This window comes from Oryzias latipes, chromosome 14, assembly GCF_053564925.1.
Source record: "Oryzias latipes strain Hd-rR chromosome 14, Olatipes_Hd-rR_3.1".
In the NCBI taxonomy this organism is placed as follows: domain Eukaryota; kingdom Metazoa; phylum Chordata; class Actinopteri; order Beloniformes; family Adrianichthyidae; genus Oryzias; species Oryzias latipes.
The window spans coordinates 4,591,238-4,614,645 of record NC_136250.1 but is presented as its reverse complement, the minus strand read 5'-3'; the positions used below and the strand labels follow the sequence as shown (position 1 = coordinate 4,614,645).

Below are 23,408 nucleotides of genomic sequence, written 5' to 3'. Positions count from 1 at the left end.
AGTATTACCACATGCTGAGCTGAGTCTTGGTTGTCTAGTGGGGGCGGGTTTGTTGCCATGACGCTGCCTGTTTTACAGTGTCATAAAACAGGACTTCACATAATCCCACAGATTATATTATATTAGAATAAACAGCTTTTGTTTCTTTGTGACCATAGAAAACTTTGCAAATATGAGTTTTTCTATGTATGTGTTGCTAAATGACACTTTAGCTGCAGAACTGATAAATATCACTTACTGGTTGCTGGGAGTGTTGATTATTTCTGACTGGTTGGCTTCTTTTTTATTGTATTTTACACCTTTGGCATCACAAAGTGGGTGCGTTTTTATACACTGTGGTCCTCCTGTCCATCCACGCTGACCTGCTGAAGGCCATGACCAGCAACCTGGCGAGGAGATGCTGTGCTTTTAAATATTCGCCCCCCCCTTCTCCTCTGTGTCTCTCTGTGACTCAGCTCGCTGAGTGAACGATCATTTTCCCTGCACTCCACATAACGGATGTAAATACTCTTGATTGGAAGGAGGGCTGCTGTCGCTGTTGGACCGGCAGAGCGTGTTCCCTGTTGACTGACAGCAGTGGATGCTTTTTGTGCTGCAGATGGCTTTTTCAGATGTTAATCATTGATTTTTTTCTTTTGTAATGCTGCAGTCTTGTCATCAGAACATACGTTTCCGAGCCTATCATTCTGTTCGCCTTGTTCTTGTTTTTTTCTTTTTCACGTCACAATTTCCTCTCATTGAATGAATCATTAACCACATGGATGTTTAACAATCAGATTTGAGATGCCGGTGCACTGAAAGTTTCATGAACTCCTACACAGTATATAAATGCAGCACAAAAATACACATATTTTATTAACTCTTTTCTATTTTTTAATGAGAAAAAATTCCAAAATGACGTCATCCCCATCTTTGAAGTTATTTCAGTCATATGAGGCTTTATTATTTGAGTTATGAGATTGTTAAACTTTGATGGTTGGCATTTTAAATAGTTTTTTCCTGTACATGGATTGACCTGTTATTCCTATAATAAATGCATTAATTCACTGTCTGCAATAAGATTGCCTTAAACATGTGTTTCACATGTTTACTTGGATGTAAGACCCAAAAACCAACTCTTTACTGGCACGACGGCAGTTTGCACTGAACAATATTATCCATCACCTTTCTTAGTTTGTACCAGTTTAATATTTGACATATAAATACCTTCTAACTTTACAATAATGAACTATAATAAAATTAAAGGAGTGGTCATTTGAGTCATTAGTTTTAAAGGTTAGCCTGGGGGGCGGAGCTGGCAGTGCAGACTCTTCCTGGAAGGGGCGGTTCTCACCGTTCTTTACGTCACAATGTGAGAACCCGCTCATTTTCATGAAGTGGGAGGGGCTGGTGCTCAGAGTGCAGGTTTTTAGAGGAATGCTAAGAAATTCATAAACTGATCAAAATAACCACTTTGGGGTTTCTTTTGTCAGGAATTAACATTATAATACACATAAAAGCTTGAAAAGTTGATTTTTGCATGATATAGGCCTTTTTAAGAACTACTTCATTATTATTATTGTTGATTTTAAACTTTTGTCTCCCCACATGTTGTCTTTCTGGAATGGCATGACCTCAACCTGACCTTTCCTATAATGGCTATAGAGGTGGGACAAACAAAAAGTTGGGTCACACCCAATGACTGTTAATGGGAACTGGACTGAGTGACTCCTCCCCCTCACGTTCCAAACAGGAAGCTGGCTCCAAGAACCAGAAATCCCAAAGACTTCCATTGACATTTCCATTGAGCTGTTACTGAGTCACTATATTTGTCAGAATAACCACCTTGGCTCTGCTAACTTTGTTATTTTTAAACATGTTCTTGCTAATCCTAATTGTTTTTAAAATAAATATTTTTCCGTAGTGCAAATTATTCAAGTTATAAACTGGCCAATCAGATGCCTACGCTTAAAAGCAGGTGGTCTTATGTCAAAACATTTGACAGTTTTGGTGCAGCCCGCTTTCAAATGGTAGGGCCTTGGATTTCTAACAGGCTCATTCCTGATTGGTGAGACTGGTTGCCATAGAAACGCTGACCGAAGCTATGTTCACACTGCCCTTGGCTACACACGTTCCAATGAAAATGTTCACACGCAGCTACTTAAATTTTAGCAATCGTTTGCGTCCTCTACGTCTAAAGTGCACAGCCATTGAACATGCGTTGCACGTTAAACCGGGATGCGTTTTGACCAATCAGGGACTCAGATTTGGTAGTGACATATGGATGGTGTCCCTTTTAATTCATGGAAGTGTCGACTGTTTGACGTGTGATCATGGAGGAGAAATTGATAGTTGTGGTTTGTGTCCATTTACCAAGTCTTTCATGCACTGGAATAGAGCTGTGTAAGAAAAAAGGCTGGAGCGAGATTCACATGATTTGCATCACTTTGAGTGCAACTAAGTCTCTCCCCGTAGGTGGTGGACATGAGCTTGTAAACGGTAGAAAAAAAAGAAGAAGCCCCTCCCTGCTTCTCCACTGTGAACACCATGGGCTAAAGGTGCATTCAAGAAGCCACGTTTAGCCCGTTCTTGAATGCATGTCACATGTTAGGCGTGTCTGTAGCGTCAGATCGGCTCGCACCAATCACTGACATTTACTGACATCATCTGGTTCCAACATGGCGACGTCTGCACTGCAAAAAATGGCAACTGATTTGACATCACTTCGTTGGTGCCAGAATCAAGTCTTTCTCTGTTCTGTTCTCATGTGCATTCAATGGTCACGCCATGTGAAGGTGACCACGCCTCTTTTAGCAAGTTGAGTGTAAAAATAAATGACAAAAAGTCCAGCGTGTAGTGTTGAAAGGACTTTTAAGCCATGCTAAAGAATTATACTAATTGTACATTTGGACTGCTTCACATTTAGTGATAAATTGATGAAATGCACCGTCACTGATCAATAACACTTTGTCTAAATTCGTCTTTGTCTTTGTTTAAAGACAGTTGTTATTCACTTTTTTGTAAGACTGCCACCCTGTGGCTGCAGTCACACCACCTCAGTTAAACTAACATTAAAAGTTTTTGATGCAAAGCCTTTAGTGTGTTTGACTGTAAAAAAACCCAAAAAAGTTTACTAATTTCTTGAAGATTCAAACTCCAAAAACCAATAAAGAAGCTGCTTTTTAAGTCCCTCAACCCGATCTCTGTTTAGTTTGTTTAATTAGTCAGAAATGAGAGAGACTGCAAACACCAAAGGCTGTGTTGGAACTGTGTTCAGCAGCTGCGGCTTGGATAGCAGTTGGCGTCTCTAATTGACTCAGAGTGTAAATTTGTTGCAGCCTGATCAGCTCCATCCTGCTTTCAGCCTTTGGGAAATATTTAAGGGACAGTCTTTTGACAAAATAAAAATACATTGAAATCTAATGTAGGCGAGCGAGGCTTTGAAAAATGTATGGATTATTTATTTTTGACATAACTGATCACTGTTTTTGGATAACACCTTAAGGTTCATCCCTTCTACTGCTGATTGAGACTCTTCTGGATGCTTGCTCTTTCTTTAAAGCCCGATACTTGACTCTTTAGATACTTAAAGGATCCTAATTTGTTGTGAGAATTGCGGTTAAACCTGCTCTTGGATCAGTTCTTTCTGTGATGATGGGTTCTGCTTGATGGACAGACTGGCTGATGCTTCCTTAGCTGCTGATGGAAAGACTTTCTGGATGTTCACCCCTCTCCCTTCACATTAACAGAATCAGTATGTCAAACCATGGAACAGCCACAGACCAAAAAGGGAAAATGAGCCTTTTTTTCACTCTCTTTTATGAATATCCTGGATTTTCTCTCTAAATAAGTAAAATAATTGATGACAGGTGGCGTGGAAGGAGGGAAGTGAAACATTGAAATGGTGGTTGACGTAATAAAAAGTGGAGTTCTCATCCTCCCCATCTTTTTTTATTCCCCTGAAAGTCCCTTCCAAATCTAATGAACTGGTAGAGACAGTGAGTATGGATCAGTCCTCCATCACGCTGTGTGCTGCTGTTGCTCTCCTCCTTTTTGCCCTTTCTTGTCCTGGCTTGTTGGCAGAATCCCAGCCTCCCTGGCTCCAAATCACCTTCTTCTTGGTTGTTGGTCAGCAGATTTCGGGAGATGAAGAGGGAAGGGAAAAAATAAAAACCTTTGGAACTCAGCCTCTCCTTTTTATTTGTTAACTCTCCTCCCATCCCTCTGTTTTTTGCACTCACTCATCCCCACACCTTTAATGCAGCAGGAGCTGTGGCAGTATCAATAAATATCATCTTAATGTTCTGGTGGCTGAAGTCTGCAAGGTGATAAAGAAAATCTATTTGATTCTTGAGGCTCATTTGTTTGGTGGTTTTCCAATTTTCTGTGCACTGGTGTGTGTGTGTGTGCGTGTTTGTGTGTGTGTGTGTTTGTGTATTAAAGTAGTTTATGTGCTGTCATTATCGTCCTTCCTCATTCCTGATATTCGTAGTCTCTCTCACTCTATGCTCTCTTTCTTCTGCCTTTCTTTTCTTCATGCCTGCAGTTGAAACAAACATTTCTGAGAAAATAGCCGGAGACCATTACTCTCCAAACAGGAATAAGATTATTAGTTACCAAAAGTAAAAATAGTATTTGTAGAGGTTACGGATGGGCGATATATCTGTGCCAGTATCGGAATTGGACGATATTTGCATAATTTGAGTTTATCTGTATTGGTCTGACATTTAAAATCTACTGAGATTCTTCTGTTTTCAGAAACACTTTAGTTTTGAAACGTAGACTTGTTCCTAATAGATTGGGAAGCGTATGTTCGCAGTCATAGTCAGTAATTGACTGTTTTCAGGGAAATGTTCTTTTTGATACGGATACGTGTTGTTCCTGATAGATCCCTGGCAATGGGGAGCTTTTGGTTCACAGTTATGTCCAGTATTCAATAAAGAGTCTGAATGCGTACAGATATATGTAGGTGAAAGTTTGAAAGTGATCCTTGTTCCTATGAGATCTTTTGCTGTATGTTAAGAAGGTCAAGTACAATGTGATTGTCCAGTAAAAGAAAAGTTGAGAATTTCTGATAAAGACACAAAAAGGAAATCTAAACTTTGTGTTACTGTTGACGATTAAATATCCATATCGGCAAATATCAGCTATCGGCCACAGTTCCAGGGGAAATATCGGTATCGGCCGGAAAAAAATCTATATTGACCCATCCCTGGTAGAGGTATGTATCTTTGCCTTTCACATGATTTGATATGCATTCTGATACATGGTCCACAATGTGATAAATGAAAGATTCAACCAACTTTGTGAAGACACGATACAGTCCAATTTGTTGACGGAAATAGATACCATCTAGATATTTATTATTTATTTTGGCATTTAAAATCAGGAAATGAAATGCCTTTTGACAGAGAAACTGTATTTTTCTTACTGGCGCTTTTTATTTTAAGCAACAACAAAAAAATCTTTGATATAAAGGCTTCAAACATTAAAACCTGGTATTTTGGGGTCTTTAAGAATGTTTTTTTTTTTTCCGGCATTCATTCAGGCATTGTATAAAGTAGCCCTGCGACAGACTAGCGACCTTTCCAGGATGTCCCATGCCTTGGCCTGTGAGGGGCCAGGATAGGCTCCAGCAGCCCCGGGACCCCAAAAGGAACAAAACAAGTTTGGAAGATGAATTAATGATTCTTCAATGTAGGGATGCACTGATTAACTCAATATATTTGTCCAAATATTGGAAAAAAAGCCACATTCGTCCTTCTGTGGATAGTGGCGTGTGACGCAATGATTCAAAAAGTTTGGCTAACCAATGAGCACCCATGATCATGCGCCTACTTTAAATTGTCACCAGTGTGGAGGTATTTTAAAGTGGTTGCGAGTGACAGAAGAACTGCAGTTTGCAGTTTTTTAGATGAGCAGCCGTTTAGAGTTGTGGAAGACATTGGATTTGGAGGCTTGTGGAGTTCATTGAACCTCACGGTAGCAAGCAGGTGGTACTTCTCAAATGTGTGCTTATCTGAGATGTAATCAATTATTTAATTTGAAAAACAAATTTATTTTGGACTATTTCTGCTGTACGACGGAATTTTAGGGCCACAAAAAAGAAAAAAAAGGTAAAATTTCGAGATTTTAAGTGTCGTAACTTGTAACTCGTAAATTTATGTGAAAAAATCTCGTAATTTAATAGTTATAACTTTCTTTTCTCGTAAATTTACGACTTAAAAGTCTTAATTAAAAACATTTTTTTGTTGTAAACTGGCCCTAAAACTCCGTTGTACTGCTGTACTTAAAAAAATGAATAAAAACCTGAACATCCACATTTAATATTCCGTATTGTGGCTAAAGCCGTATTGGCCACAAATTTTCACTTTGACGCATCCCTAGTTTTTCGAAACAAAAACACTTATTTTTTGTTAAGTGCACACAACACACGCCCCTCGCTGTGGTTCACCCTCAGCCAATTGTCATTAACCCAACATGCTAACCTGACTATTTTGCCTTTTTCAAGTATATTTTTCCACCTGCAATGCATGACATTGTCTTGATTCACAAACTTTAGTTTGAATGCCACCCATTAATGGTTTTGCAGTACATTACCCCCCAAAGAAAAGTTGAATCCAACATTTAAACACTTTTAAAGCTCTATCTTCATTTAAACCTCCGCATCAACCCACAAAGTTACATTCTATTCAGAAATCTTAAAAAATTCAAAACAAACCTATAAAACAGAATTGATGTTTGCTCTTCTGTGTTTTTGTCCGTTGAAACGACACAATTATGGGTGGAGACAAATAAGTGAATGAAAGAAGAGAGGGCTGATGGGTAACGCTGTTTGTGAAGCAAGCGTCCTTTGGCAAACTTGAACTGAAGATAAAAAGTCAGTTTCTTTCATTGCAGATGTTTTACACTGAATAAAGCTGCAGTTTATGGTTTTTACTCCTTTCTTGAGGAGTTTTGGCTCCCCTGGGAGCAGTATCACTAAAATGAACTTGCCTAAAGGAGCCAACAGTGCTATCTAGTTGACATTATGAGCTAGCTCCCATTCTTCTCTTCCCCACGGAGCGAGCAGCAGGGGTCCACGGGGACAAGGGCTGATGGGAATGGTGATGGTGATATCAGCAGCACAGTGACTCATGCCTGCTCCTAAGTGGCTCAGCGCCTTCCAGTCAGTCATGAGATGCTAGTGTGTGAGGGAGGAAGGAGGTCGTGAGTTGAGCATTAAAGCTCCTGGCTGGAAAGTTGAGCACAGCATGCGGTGCCTATCTTTTCACTTTGGGTTATTTGTGGGTTTTTTTACTTTTGTGCTTGAGCTCTCACTTTGTTTGGGTTCCTCTGTGCACAAAAGGTCTTTAAGGTCCACCAGTGGTACATTTGATTGTTTCTTGTGAGAAGTTTAGAAGTACATTTTCTAATCTCTTTCGCACAGCAGTAGAAAATCCATAAAAAAACATAAATACAACATAAACATACAGACACACTGAGATCCAAGAATGATGTACAGGCTGTACAGTCCATGGTTCCCTGTTCATAAAAATACTATGAAGGTGTCCCAAGTATAATCATGAAAGGAAATGATGCATAAAGACATGAGTACAGATAGATCTTTCTTGCGCCATCCATCCATTTTCCAATTTTGCTGAATCCCTTTTGGGGTCACAGGGACGCTGGAGCCTATCCCAGCCACTATTGGGTGAGGGCAGAGTATCCCTCGTTGGTTTGCAGAGATGTGCCAAGATGAACTGTTGTTCAACCCCCCCTCCCCCCAGTTTGGACCCAAAACCTTTAGACAAAACAACTTAACAGGTAAATCTTGAATGTTTAAATGTACTTTCTATAAAATCCCATCCGTCCGTCCGTCCGTCCGTCCGTCCGTCCGTCCACCAAACATGCCTTGCTTAATCCCTTTTGGGGGTCACTGGGTTTCTGGGGCCAACCCAGCCACTGTTGGAAAAAGGCGGGCTACACCCTGAGCAGGTGGCCCGTCTGTTGCAGGGCCACACACTCGCTCGCATTCACATCTTGGGGCAATTCAGAGATGCCAATTAACCAATTATGAAGCATGTTTTTGGGACTGTTGTTCTGGACTGTGGGAAGAAGGCGGGGATCTCCGATAAGACCCACGCATGCGCGGGGAGAACATGCAAAATCCACACAGCGGGATTTGAACCAGGGCCTTCTCACTGCAGGCGAGCAACCACCACATCACTGTGCAGCCATCACATTGTTAAATCTTTGAATCTACGAGCAGATTTTTTTGATAGTAACTCAAACTCACTCTTTTTTTACTTAGCCTTAGAACCAAATTGATCCAGAAATCTGCTTCTACCTGAATGATCCCTGCCTGGTGATGAGGATGATTCAGTAAATTACGACTTGAAAGCATGAATTAGAACACATTTGTGCTTAAAATGTCAGTGTGTGAAGTTGGATTGGCGACATGGTAGCAGAATAATGCTAATGCTTGGCTTTCATGCTGGGATGTTGGTTGGGGTCTGCTGTGTTTGGTCTTGCACAGCTGTTGGCGTGGCTCTGATGCGGATGTTTGATGTGTGTTATTTCTTTTCCTGTTCATCGCTATTGGCGAACCATTTTGCCTTTGCATGCAGGAGTCTTTTAGTGCATGAGTGCGCTATTGTGTTTGATGATCAGGAAAATACTAGGATTCCTAACATCACAGGTTTTTCTTCCTGCATACAAGCTAACACTTTGGCCGCATTTACACTGCAGGTCTTGTTGCCCATATCTGATTTTCCTACTATATCCGATGTTTTTGACGACCCGCTTACATCACCTTTTAAAAGTGACCCGTATCCGATTTTTGCATTTACACTATACAATGCTGAAACTATCAATCGTAGACGTTCCAAGGACTACGTAGCAGCATTTCTGCCTTCCGCGGACCTCCTTCGGACTTTTGTGACAGCGGTTGTCATGGAGGCAACGCAGCGACGGAAGGAGGCGTTGTATTGGGTGCTCCTGAGGGGATGCGCGGGAGAGGAAAAAAGGGGCTACGCGGTTGTCTTATGTGCTCTCTCTGAGTTTTGAATGAAGAAGTGTTTGCAGACGTGCTGTACTAACAGTTTGATCCAAGTGCTGAACCTTTCCTGCGCGATGACTTCTCTTTTTCCGACCGTGGTCAGAAACACACGGGAGATTTTCTCCAGGGCCGAAGGTGGATTCTCCTTCGGGGTTCACTTTCCCGTTCGAAACCCTCAGCCTCCAGAGTGGGTTAAGAAAGACTCCAAAACAGTTCTTTTGGGGGAGACACCTTCTTTTTACTACGGTTGTCCGACACTCCCCCACTCCGCACTCACACCCCCTCTCCTTACACACACACACCACGCGCGGTCCCCATCACATACACGCCCCCACTCCGCAACAACACAAGCAAAGAAATAACCGGCTTCTAACTTGTTCCATTGCAACGGTGTCCAGCTTGATTAGTCACCGTTTGCCTACCGACCGGGACCGGACCGGAAATAACAGCGGTTTCCGACTACGCTCTGATGCCTGAGGCTGAAAGGTAACACGCTGACAGCAACATCAGCGCACAAAAGCACCTTAATAAGTCATGTGATCTCAGTTGGTTATGTCCTGAGTTGACGTCACTGACGTACGACTCGCATTTACTGCAGAATGTCCGATTTGTCTGCTTACATGGCACACACAAATGCACGTATCCGATTCGTATCCGATTTATTTCCACATATGAATGAGGCCTGAATCCGATCTGATAAAATCGGAATCCATGCGCTTTTGTCCTGCTTACATGTTCACGGTCATATCCGATCTGTGCCACATGAGAGGAAAAAAACGGAATTGGGTCACTTGAACCATGCAGTGTAAAGGCGGCCTTTGATTCTTTCAACAGATTCCCTACATCCCCATCCGTTTTTTTTTTGTCTTTAATTTATTTTCTCTCCTTGGTTTGTTATTGAATTTTGGATTTTTTGAACTCGTACTATTCCTGTTCCATGCACCGGCACAAGCGCTCTGTTTTAGCTTCCTTCTCTGTAGGGATTCTGTCCAAAAGTAGCTGAGCGTGTGTGTTTTTTGTGTCAAATTGGTTGTTTTGCAGAATTCATTGATTGGTTCCTGTTACTTTTTGATTCCAGTTATCTATTTAATCCCGTCTTGGAAGGAGAGAATGAGTTGATGAGATGATAAAAATGAAGGCAGACAGAGTAATGAAAGAGAAGTGGAGGAATGAAAACAGGACTGGCAGATGGAGAGGACCTTTTAAGAGTGTCTCCGTGACACTGGAGATGGCATACATTATGCAAAGTTGAAGTAGAGAAAGGGGGTGAAAACAGAAGTAAAAGGGATAAAAGCAGGACGCTAATAATTGGAAGAAAACCAGCCGTTTTCCTGGTTTGCTTGAAGATCCCTTCAGACTTTTAGCTTGTTATGCAGTCTGTGCACACTTTTACATTTACTGACACAAACATTCTCCTTGGACAAGCGGTCATCCACACCCACAACTCTGCCTCAGTGAGACAGCTTGTTATGAAGCAATTTATATGGAAGAAGTCTTTATCAAACAGACTGACCTCTGACATTTCAAGGAGCACCGGCAGTCTGTGCTGGTTCCACATCAAGAATGTCCAGGCTTGTGTGGTTGATGTAGAGCTTTGAGGGTTTTATTTTTTTATTTTTCCATGCATGCCCAGCCCTATAACACTTACTGCTGTTTATTTGATGCATCTGTGTGCTTTACTTGGCAGCTGAAAAGAGACGGCGCTGCTTCCTGAGCTTCTGCAGCCCTTAATAATAGATCACCATCATTGGAACTGATGTTGTTCTGACTTTAAGTGGAGCTAAGTGCTAAAAAACACACCGGCCCATATCGTTGCTGTTGCTGAAGCAAATGCAGCGTCATCTTCTGGAGAGGACGAGGCCAGACGCAAAGCCAAGCATAGGAGCAACATACTTGCAGACAGAGAAACAGATGGCTGGCAAATGGGTAGACGGGCAGCAAGGCATTGAGTCAAGTATTGAGACAGACAGACAGATGGCGAGCTTACAGGCGGACAGACGGATGGACGCAGTGACAAATGGGACACAGCCATTCAGACATATCTGCGAGCTGGAGGACAGTGGGGTACCGTGTCACGGTAAAGATCCCTTCTTTAACTTTGACTCCAATCATATTTTGATTTATTTTCAAAGCGTTCCCAGTGGTCTTTTAATTACGATTACGCTAATTTTAGCCTAAATCAAAAGACCTGTGTCCTTTTCAAGGACATAGTTTCTGCGGAGCAGTAGTAGTCAGAAATTTTTCTCTGAGTTGTGGGTGGGATAGCTTGTGTGGAGCATGCCCCCCCCCCATCGCTGAGAACTTGGAGGAGGGGGGCCCAGGTTATTGTCTACATCAGTGTTTTTCAACCAGTGTGCCGTGGTAGATGGTCAAGTGTGCCGTTGAGAAATTGCCCTCATTAATCATTCACTGATCTAAAAACATTTCCCATCTCCAGGATATCAGCTCTTTGTTCATCCAAACAGGCCCTAATAAAACACTGAGTAGTTAGGAATATAAGAGATCTTAAAATTACTTTTTCTTTGTGTTTATTTAATTCTATTAAAGAAATTTTGATAAGAATGACGGTACTGCGAGTTAGCTGCAGCTATGACAGTTTGCGGAAAAGTCCCGTCCCTTTAACTGTCTCCACCAATCATTCTTGAAGGCTTAATCACATGTCATCAGTCTGACCAATCAGAAGTGCTTAAAGTCTTCACTTCCTTGTTCTTAATTCTGCTGATAAAGTCGCTCAGTTCTAACAAAAATACCAGCTAAAGCTCTTCTTTAGCGGTGTAGCTTTCCACAGAGTCCGGTGTCAGACCGTGAAACAAGTGGACAATACAATGAAGCTCATTGACGCGAGTCTTTCTGCAAGTTTTCGGCAGTTTTCACACTACATCTCCCATGATGCATTGGCTTAAAGGGCCGGTGCACAATGAGTTGTCCTTGCGAAACGCCTTGAAACCCCAACAAACAAACAGTTTCTAAATTTTCTAATTTAACTTTCATTTCATCTCTTAGAAAAAAACAGCCGCAACTTCCTGCTTTTCCGGCCACAATTATCACAAAAATGCACGTGAGATTGCGGGCGGGGCTGTCGATCAATACAGACCATGAATTTCTGTTTTTTTTTCTTTTTTTTGGATGCTGGTGTGCCGCGGGATTTTTGTCAAGTTTAAAGTGTGCCGTGGCTCAAAAAAGGTTGAAAAACACTGGTCTACATCACATCACAAATAGGCACTTTTTCAAACAGCGTTTTTTCGTCTGTTCCTGATTCACAATGATTTGAATAAAGAAATACCCAGAAAAGCAATTTGGAGCTTAATTTTCTTTATATAAACATGTCCTCCATCATCGGAAAAATGCCACAAGAACATGTTAAAACACCAAAAACACGATTTTCATCTAAGTGGGTCTATGAGAGGCGCTATGGAAAGCGGACAGCTCTGAACAATGACATTTTGTAGCAGCTAAAAAATGTTCCCATGCGTAGCGCATCGCCTAATGACCAAAAAGAAAGTGATCAAATGTACGTATTAGTCTGTCCAGCAGCTTGAGAGCATTTTTCATTACTGTTGCGACACAAAAAGCGTAAAGTTACAGCTGTTTTTTTAAACAGCTGGCATAAAAGTTGCAAAATGTTCCGATAATAATTGTATTTAAAGCCGTTGTGAAGGCTGGTGACGTGAAGGGATGTGGTGGGGGCCAACCCACTTTATCTTCCACTAGTTTAGAATTTCCAAAATGTGCTTTTTGACCTGAAATCAGATATTCTTTCCTCTAAAAAATAAGTTCAGAAGGGAAGCCCAATGACTGCTAGAACTCTGTTCAGAAGATGCAACAGATAGCACACACTGCTGAGTGGGAATGAGCTGCTATAAAGTTTCTTGCAGTTGGATATCCACTGAAAAGAGTCGTCTATTAACTACATGCTGTTAGGCTCTGAGCAAGAACAGCTGCTCTCACCTGATTTTCTGCCTCACCATTCATATCTGGGTGCTATAAACCTCCCCAAACTTTATTAGTGCAGAGGTTGCTTTACAGAGCCCGTGAGCTGGTTAAATAGCTGACACATGGTTTGGTTTCCCACCTGCAGTCTTCAGATTCAATTTCCCAGGCTTGATCTGTTGCACTTTTCAGAGAGCAGTCCCCCTTTAAGCCTTCAGTCAGACGCGCAGCTCCCGGCGGCGTCGTAGTCAGCCAATTAATTAGCTCCCTGGGCGATTGGCTTTCCCAGTGTGCATTAGTCAACCTTCTATCTGTAAATGTTTCTGGCTGACTTAATGCAATGCACAGAAAATACGACTTGCATCAGATGTCTCAAATGGCAGCAGTACTAGCTGGCTAAATGTAAATGAATATTTGAGTGTATTGGATATATATCTTATTTTACTGGAATCTTCTTGTATAATTCCTCCGTTGGTTTATGGAATGCCCGGCAAAATGCCATTTATACTTTAAATTAAGCCGTATTTAAAAAGGGCGTCATGCTGGTAGTTCAAATGATCTATGCTTTATTAGAAAAAGGCAAAGAAATGATATGAATGTGGATGAAGGAATAGCTTTTCCTTGGCGAAACTAATATTTTTGTATTTTTAGTCTTAAGCCTTAGTCACAGCTGCCCTTACGGGTGGATATGGGCTGTCTGTGGGGGGAAATAGGCAGACCTGTATGGGGCACACAGGTGGACTGCAGGAAAGGGCAAGGTCGTAGATTGCTTGGTGAGCCCGTAGAGTGAAAACGTTTACGCACATTTTTTCTACTGTCATAAATGAGAAAAATAGAAAATCAGAGTGTAGTTTATGTGGACATTCTATTGCTCCCCTACCCCTACGACTTCTCCCCATCCCTACATTTATCCCTCCTAGCAGAGAGAAATGGAAAAAATAGTGTCTTCAAATTGGGATGTCACTACGGCTTGATGATATTACCCATTGCCGCCTGTCATCCACGTTTGTGCGTAGCTACCAGCAAGTGGGAAATATGGTTTATAATTTAAAAAAGTCACGCAAGAACAAAAACTCAAAACTTTTAAATGTAAACTTTTGTGCTTCATAGCATATCCAAAAGAGGAAATGCGTTTTTCCTCTACGCCACAGCGCAACGCGGATCACCCTACCGGCAGAGGGATCATCATCATCATCATCATCAAAATTGACTTATTGTGACTAAAGTCACCATTGAGCACGTGATTAATTCACTCTTTTTCTCGTCAATATCCAGTCAAAGTTTTCCGCTCAGAAGCTAATCGTTTCTTTGAGATGAACTAACTTAAACTTTCATTTTCTTTCAGAAACTAGAATAACATGAATAATGGCACTTATTTATGTTTGATGACTTTTGCTCTTTCTAAAAGCTGTAAATGTGAAATGGGAAGAAAAAAAACCTTCCTGTTTCATTATTAGGAAGTCATGCAGACTTGTCCTCACAGCAGTACCAAGCCAGACTTTGTCTTGAAGCTGCAGTTCTTCGTTTCTGTTCAGGGTTATACTGGGGGAACTGGGTGGGTGGAGGGAAGAATCTGGTCAGGGAGGGGTGCCTATTTTGTGTGATAGTCCTGTGTTTTCTGCTTGAATTAAGTTTTCCATTTTATGACCATTTTATTTGCATTTATGTAAAGCGCTTTGTGTTTTTATTTGAAACGAAAGGCGCTAAAATAATAGATAAAGTTTGAGTTTATACATCTGAATACTGACTGGCTTTCATTACATAGTGGCCACTTCTCAGTCCTGCAGGTGATTACTGTTGCACAGAAGTGTGCGTGTACCAAAAGTAATTTACAATATGCTTTTAAAAAATGCCCCTACTGTGAATTTTGCTACACTTTTTAAGAGGATGTAAACATACCAGTTTAGCAAACTGATTTTTCCACATCGGAGATGAACAACACTGAATATAAATGTGCAGCTGTGCTACAATAGAGGGAGTCTGCACCACACAGATCCACACTTTGACTTGAAAAGCACCAAAACAGCTACACAGTACGAATCCAGTACAGTTTTAAAGCTATAAAAATCACAAAACTACACTAAATAGATTAAATAGATTCAACACGAAATGAAAAGCATTATTGGAAAAGGGGTAGATAGGAGAAAAAAACTCATTTTATCCATCCATCCATCTGAAACCCCGGCTTAATGTCTAAAACAAAAAGTTATTTACAGCCTCTAAATTTGATATCTTTTCTGACAGTTTTCACTAGAATACTATTGTCAAAGTTTGTGTTCTGAATATTTTTTTTAATTAAAAAATTTCATTGTTCAGCCTTTTTAAACAAGGTATCTGTACAGTTTGATTCTGTTTAGGTGTAGAGTTGGATGGAAAAAAGCAAAGTACTTTATTACTACTGTGACCCCAGACGTGCTAAAATGTTGACTCACCAATATGAGTTCTTCAATTAGAAAGCAATTTATTAAACGTCTTTGTTTTCTCTTTTTATTACAGATTTCCACTCTGAGCTCGCTTGCAAATGTTTTTAGAAAAATGTTTAGATTTATGACATTTTTTCTCCAGCTTTCCCTTCTTTACCCTGATTGGAGAACACAAAACATCGAATCAGATCAAAAGCACAGCCCGGGTGGGGACAGGATGATGCCTGGAAGGGAGAAGGGAAGAAACATCTCAGGTGTAAATAAATCCAAACTTTTTCCGCTGAATTTTCTTTGAAGGTTTTACTATCTGGTATTCCACCTGAACAGGGCACAAAAACTCAGAAGTACCACTTTTTTCCCCCGTCATTGTTGTTAAACTACAAAAAACTTCATGTTTCTCCTAAGTCATCAAAGTGTTTCATAGATCAGAATGGAGATGAGGGGTCGAGCAGCTGATTCACCCGATGGATAATATAAAGAAGTTTCGTTTTGCTCACGTGTGGTCGGTTGATTTAGGGCGTTTTAATAGTCAAAGTTTCATTTTAAACGAAACCATCGTGGTTCTGCAACATCTCTGTGAAATTACCACAAACTCCAAATGTTATCAGGATATTTCTCTAATTTCTTATCTAGTTATTGATCTGAGTTAATTGATTTATCATCATCAGGTCATGTTTGTAAATAAGAGCTTGTGCTTAAATATAAATAGAAGATAAATAGAGGTATACTACTATAATAAGAATGTGACTTATTAAAGGAAGGTTCACTGAGGTGACTTGAGTTTTGGACAACAATAATGAAGGTTTCAAGAGTTTTGTTAGCACATTTAGTATTTTAAGTTTTAATTTAATTTATTTAAATGTTTCTTTTTGCTTTACTGCTGCTGAAAATTAGCTGAATTAAAATAAAATCAATTTCTTTAACTGCATGCAATAAATTGTTACTTAAGGTCATTTAAGTATAGATTAGAATACATCATTGGTAAATACTGTGGAGTGAGGGTTTCTGGATCTTTGTGCCTCATTAAATCAATTTGTTTTTAATCACAAAGTCAAATAAAATCCAATTTTTCCTTTAATGTTAGTTTGAAAGCTTTTGTAGTTGTCAGCAAAAAGCTTAAGGTGGAAATAAATGGAAGTGCTGCCTGTCTTTGTGTTGGTAAAGAAAAAACGTAGGTAAAAAGAAACTCTTTGGAAGGTAAACTGAATATTATTCTGAAGTGATTTATGTATTTTAGTCATTTAGGAAATATCTGAGATCCAAGAATCTGTTGTGGATAATACAGACTGTAAAGGCTAAATCTTTCTCTTGGACTTGAGCTCCCAGACTCCTCTGGTGTCGTGTGTTTCTCAGTTGCATGCTAAATGGTTCAGCGAACACCTCAGGAGAACTAGAAATCAGCCAATTAACGTCATGAAATGTCATGAAACCACTGTAAAGCTGCAGCATAGAGTGTTACCATAATATTTCAGCCTCTGTTTCCCTTGTTGGAGTGTCAACAGGAAAACATGCAAAACAGGGAGGATTTTGCATCGTTTTACCCCAAATCCCCACAGATGTGGTTCATGGTGTGGTTGCACATCTGGGTTTATTTAAGATGAAGTTCATCTTGGACGGGTGCGTTGGGATCTGTTGACCTTTATCCTTGAAGAAAACCTTCATAGATGAGGGAAGACGGAGGGAAGCAGCCAATTCTGCCTGATGCAGACAGAAGTCATTCTGCTCACGGAAAATAAATAATCCAGACACATTTAGGTAATACTTGTGTCTGTTATGCCTCACAGATGAGGGGGAAGAAGGACATAATGTGGGGCAACGGTAAAGCAACAAGGCTAATCTCTGATAGTTTTATCAGTTTTAACATCCTGCAGAAATATGTATATTCTTAAAGGTCAGTGTGAGAAGCTCTGCTGCTACTTCTCACTTCCTATTTAAGTGCTCCTTTGACCGGCAAGTAAAGATGTGACACAGCTCCTTTCCAAAAGCAATAAACAAAGCATAGGTTTCCAGAGCACGGCTTAAGTGGGCTGCTTCAGAGTTTAATGGGAGAGGGTGAGCCTTGACACAGATGCAAGTGTGCAGGTTTGAGGTCAGGCAGACATAGCAGGAGGAAGTCAGAGATGCACTTAACAGCTCTCATCAAAGGCGGAGAACAGAACTTGACAGATGGGTGGAGGTAAAAAGACGGACAAAGAAACCAAATGGATGAGGGGAAGTCTACAGTGTAGTTAAGATGAAAAACTTTCCATGAGAACTTTGCAGAAAATGTTCTGAGGCAGTTAGGGAGTCCCGGTGTCAGCTTGGGTGGAATTTGCACTGCACATGGGGAAGCTCAAGTACAGGAAGAGCCCCCAGTTCAGGGCAGAATAGCCCCTCTGCCACATAAATCCATCGCTGGAACACACCTCCTTCTTTGATTTGCCTGCACGGGTCTGCTTAAAATGTGCTGAAACGCAGATCCATGTTCTCCTCTTCATCCTCTGAAGTCTTCGTCACAACCGTTGACTGTATCTGAGAACGATTCGGCGTAATCCTGGATTTTTGGATTACGGTTTTGTTTCGGTTCAGTAAATGAGCATTAAATTAATAAAACGCCCCAAAATTTAGAAAATCCCTTTGTTGAATTGCGAATAAGCAATGAAGATAAAACCTTTCAGTTGGTTCATCTTAAGCCGTGTAACGCGATAAAATAAAAAATTCACACCTACAATGCAAAGATACCAATATGCAGTAGGGGTGTAATGATTCACTTTCCCCATGATTCCGTTTTTTGATGTAACATCTGGTTTGGTTTTTGATGGGGAATTGTTGCATCCCTAGATGTCACCCATAGAAAAGGGTTTACTTACAGCAATGACCATATGAAGCCAATTCTGATGCCATTTGGAGCTGGACATCGTCAGTAAGCAGGGATTGGTCTGAATCGGTCTGAGTCAGCATTTCTATGGCAACCACTCTCGCCAATCAGTAGTGAGCTTGTTGGAAAGCCACACCCCTCCCACTTGAATGTGGGCTGGGGAGAAGCTGTCAATCAAATGTTTTTTTTTAAAGTTGGACAGCTTGAAACTGAACGGCCCCAACGTCTGTAGGTCAGTTTATAATTTAAAAAACTTGCACAACAGAAAAACCTCATTAAAAAATGTGGATTAGCAAGACCTTGTTGAAGAATGGTAGCAGAGTAGGAACGGTTATTCGGACCAACAGATCTAAGGGATTTTGACTTCTTGGAATGCAACGGGGAGGGGTCACCTGGTCCAGTTCTCATATACTGTCAATGGTCACAGTTGCTCTTATGGGTAGATACTCGTTGTCTGCAAGTAAAAAATGGGCAAACCTGTACGAGACACGCAGGTGGCCCACACAAGTCATCGAAGTCGTAGATCGCTCGGTAAGGCCATACAGCCAAAGTGCTCATGCACGTTTTTCTCTGTGGGCTTGCTGCAGGCAATTGGTTGTAGGTAACATGAGTAAGAGTATAGTGGATGAGATATAGAGTTTTTTTTAAGTACCCTTAAATCCTGTGCACTCCACACGGAACCCATTAGTCCTGTTCGTGTGACAAGTCAGGACTTTCCTTGGGGTGGCCGTGCAAGGTGTACCTGCACTCCCTTTAGGATGCTGCCGCCCCTCTCTACGACCCTCCACTGGACTCAACAACCCAAAGACTTGCAGCACCCGTACGGTTAAGGCTTTAGTTCTCAACTTTTCTTTTAAGAAATTCTACAAAAAGGTGTTTTTGTCTTCACTGAAAGTTGCCTACTTCAACAGTTTTACTGAAATTCTTTCCCATGGAAGAATAAAAATTAGGTGACAAATCAAGCTGACAGAGATGTGATAATAAGACGCTCCATAATGAGCCTGAACTGCTCGAGTCGTTTTTTTACACATTCTCTTCCAAAAATTATTTTTCCTCATTAGAGTGTTTTTAAAATGTTGTTTGCAAAAGGCAATTAGTCTGACATCGCCAAGACTCATTGAAATGTTCAGCTGTCATAGTTTCACATGTATTTGTTCTCAGCAGCAGGAAGTGTGGGCTGTTTGGGTATTTTGGTGAGTTTATTTGAGCTTTATCTGCTTAGCTTAAAAGGTTTATTCATATTTTACTCATTTATTGTCTTCATATAGGTTTCCAGGATTCTGTCAAACATAAAAATAGTTTTTACTCTTATATTCTATGACTGTGACTTTCCTCACAACATTTAGTCATCAAGCGAGAGTGACGTCTCCCAGAGAAGTGGTTTACCTCCGGCTTCAACCAGATGAAGTCAGTTCACCTGCCATTTTATTTGATGTCGTCGGGTTGAAGCCAGAGCAGGCAAGCACTGATTGGTCCGAATCAGTCAAAGTCAATATTTCCGTGGTAACCACTATGGCCAATCCAGAGTGAGTTTGTTGGAAGGCCACACCCCTACCACTAAAAGCTAGCTGCCAAAACGTGAGACCACATAGTTTTATTTAGGAATCTGATTGGTCAGTTTATAGCCCTTCAGAAAAATATAATAAACAAATATGATTATCAAGATAGAACGAGTTAAAAAAGGTAGTAGATCAGGAATAGTTATTCTGACCAATAGAATGAGTAACAGCTGATTATTTGTCTATGGAAGTCTATGGGATTATAGCTTTTTGGGACGAGCAGGTACTTCCTGTTTGGAACACCAGGGGGGAGGACTAACTTCTATCCAGGTCTTGTATCCAATCAATGACAGTAACAAACGCAGCGCACTCAAGTTTCAAGCACTTAGGTTTTGGTCATCAAGTTTCTTTTTCTGGGTTGATTTGGATAAACAGGATCAAACGTACAGGACGATTTCTGGAAGAGGGGTTTTTCAAAATAAAACTGCAGCTCAGGATTTTTGGATTATTGGAGCACATGTTTGTGTAAACGTGTGCTCCAATGAGTCCTGAAAAGGCGACTCAGAAGAAATACATCAAAAACATTGTCTTATTGTGATTGTTCATATTTAAAAAAAATTAATCTTCATAATCTTTTCTAAATTTCTAATTGGTAAAAACTGCAACATATTTTGCACTAATAGTTTGCATGATTGAATGACTGAAATATTTCACACTAGTTGGTTTAAAGGCATAGGTATGTGTGTGAACACTATCTGTTTTGTGTACATGTCGACAGGTGGACATTTTTGCAGCTAGCAGGTGTGTTTATAACATTTGAGTGTGTGTGTGGACAGGCTCCGCCCTTTTTGTACTACATTTGAACCTTACCGTAATGATAAACAACCAGTAAACTTGTTGCTCTATGCTGCTTCATGGTCTTACCCCCCTTCCCCTCCTATTATCACCCTCCTACCCCCCCCTCTCTCTAACGTCCCTCTCTCTTCTTCCCCTCTTTCCTTTTCCGTCCGGTCCAACACCAAAGATTTTCAAACATGATTGAAATTAATAAAGTTTGGCCTCAATTACAAAAGGGGTTTATTCAGACATACCTTTGGTTTGTCTGAAGATTAATAACCCCTCTTGTTAAAGTAAAACATGTCCAACACAAGAGGCCCTCAGCTCTCATCTGTCTGCCCAGCTGTTGGACAGGACAAGTTAGAAAAAATAATAATAATAAAAAAAAAACTGCAACATAAAACATCTTGTTTTTGTCAAAACTAAATTTATCATGACAAAATTAAGTGACGCCTCTGTTTTCTCAAAACGGCTGCTATGATATGGACAGAAAAGGTAGCGTTGGTCTGTATTTTTGTGGTGCTTAGACATATAATTTCATAAATTATTTATTAAGTGAGGAAAATGTCAGACTTTAAAGACACACTTTGTGCATATAGACGGTCTCTTTGTGTCGTGGAAGAGCACAGAAGGATGGGATTTGAGATTTGATCAATAGGTTGGGGAATAAACGTTCAACGTGATGCTATCGCCTGGCCCTGTGTGGAAAACCTCGTTCCTTAAAAGCGGTTTCATTTAACTGATTCTGGACCGGGTCTAGCTTTGGCAGAGAATTGGGGTAATGGCAAGCTTTTCTCATCTATTCTGTCACCCGGTTATTTGATTTTGTCCTTTCTCCTCTGTTGGCCTGAACCCCAAACTCGTACATCAAAGTGAAATTACATGTCAGAGCAAACGTAGAGCCATTAGTGTGACCGTTTGCTGTTGTTCATACAAGCAAAGGGAATTGCAGTCTGTGCAACACTTGAAAATATCTGTTTAAGGAAAAAAGAAGGTGGGATAAAATGAGACAAAAACTAGGTTCGATAAAAATATGGAGAAAAAAATCTAGCTTACATTTGGAACTTTGGCATTTTTTTGTTTAAATCTAAACACTTTCATTATTAGTCTAAATAGATAAAAACCCTGGCTGCACGGTGGCGCAGTGGTTAGCGCTCTTGCCTCACAGCAAGAAGGCCTCCAGTTCAAGTCCCGGCTGGGGGAAATGAAAAACCTACATCGATGGGGACCTTTCTGTGTGGAGTTTGCATGTTCTCCCTGTGCATGCGTGGGTTTTCTCCGGGATCTCCGGCTTCCTCCCACCGTCCAAAAACATGCTACATAGGTTAATTGGCGACTCTAAATTGTCCATAGGTGTGAGTGTGAGAGTGAATGGATGTGTGATTGAGGATATTCCACCCTGCGACAGACTGGCGACCTGTCCAGGGTGTCCCTTGCCTACGCCCGAGTGGCCGGGATAGGCTCCAGCAACCCCGTGACCCCGAAAGGGAATAAACGGTTAAGAAGATGAATGAATGAATGATAAAACCCCCCACTTATTTTAGAACAAAGTGTGGCTTTGCAACATGCTTTAAAATATTGCTGTAAGTTCACTAAATCTGAAAAATAACAAGTAATATATCTTATGTTGACCCTTTTTTCAGCAAATGTCTGTAAACTTTTAGGAACGGCAACTACTCTGACGAGAAGAGAGAACAATAATTAGAAGTTGGTGTAATTATCATTATGTAATAATTGTCACCAACAATTTGGTCAAATAGTTTCACCATATGATCGGGGCTGGGTTTAAAACAAATCAATTTAAGGATTAAAAGAAAAAAAGTAATTGTATTCTATGTTTTTGGGGGAAAAAATGTAAAAAGCTTTAATTTTCCTAATGTTGAGTTGAAATCACTCAATATCTGAAAAGGTTTTTTCATTTACCACAGAAACCAGTTCATTGCATTTGTCTCCTCACACACTCCATAAATTAGCTGGAGGTGTTAGTGATGCTTTCCTGCTTGATAATTCGATACATTTTAGCTTGATTACAGGGATGATTGTCAGATCATGATCACAGGATCAGCGCAGCAAAAGTTAGGTATGTCTTAACAAGTGTTTTTAGAATAAAACAAAGAGTCAAAAGCATTTCATAGTCATAAACTAAAAATGCATTTGTTCTATTGCAAATGATGATATTGCAATGTTTTCGCAGCTGGAATCACAAAGACTTCCACTGTGAGATGCAATCACTGCAATTTACTCAAAAGTCAGAAAAACCAAAGATTATGGTTGTTCCTGCTGCAGTATTGACTTATTCTAAAAGTTTTAAAACACTAAGATTTAAACAAAAATATACATTTTTTCCAGCTGAATATCTGATTTGATTTCATGCAAAAAAAAAATTGAATTTGTTTACAATTTACTAAATTTCTCTCTGGGGATCAATAAAGTCTTATCTTATCTTATCTGTAGTTGGATATGTATGGTGGAAGCTTTTATTTTGTTTATTATATTATTTTTTATTTCTTATTTGAAGGTAAAAATGTGGTAAAAAAAAGGCATAAATTCCCACACTTGCTTTTTTTTACTTTTGATGGAGGAGTTTTTCTGTTTGGTTCTGGGTTGAATCCGTTCCACTCTATTATAAAGCTAGACGTCCTTCCATCTTTAAAAGGAAGGATCGGTAGAGTTAACTGACAGGATAAAGTATCTGTCGATTCGAATAAGAACCCCTGTTGTCTGTGAAGAAACCAAACAAGCGTTTCATTGTGTCCAAAGCGCTGATGTCTGATTGAGATAAAGTTGGTTTATGCTGGCAGGAGGCCCGCTGGAGGTTCTGACAGATCGGTGTCATCAGCTCG

The 23,408-nt window shown here is 40.4% G+C and overlaps 1 protein-coding gene across 2 annotated transcripts in view; it reads left to right on the top strand.

The window, feature by feature from the left end:
• Nucleotides 1-23,408, top strand: part of jade2 (jade family PHD finger 2) — a 214,121-nt gene that overhangs the window by 2,780 nt on the left and 187,933 nt on the right. The window lies entirely within an intron of this gene.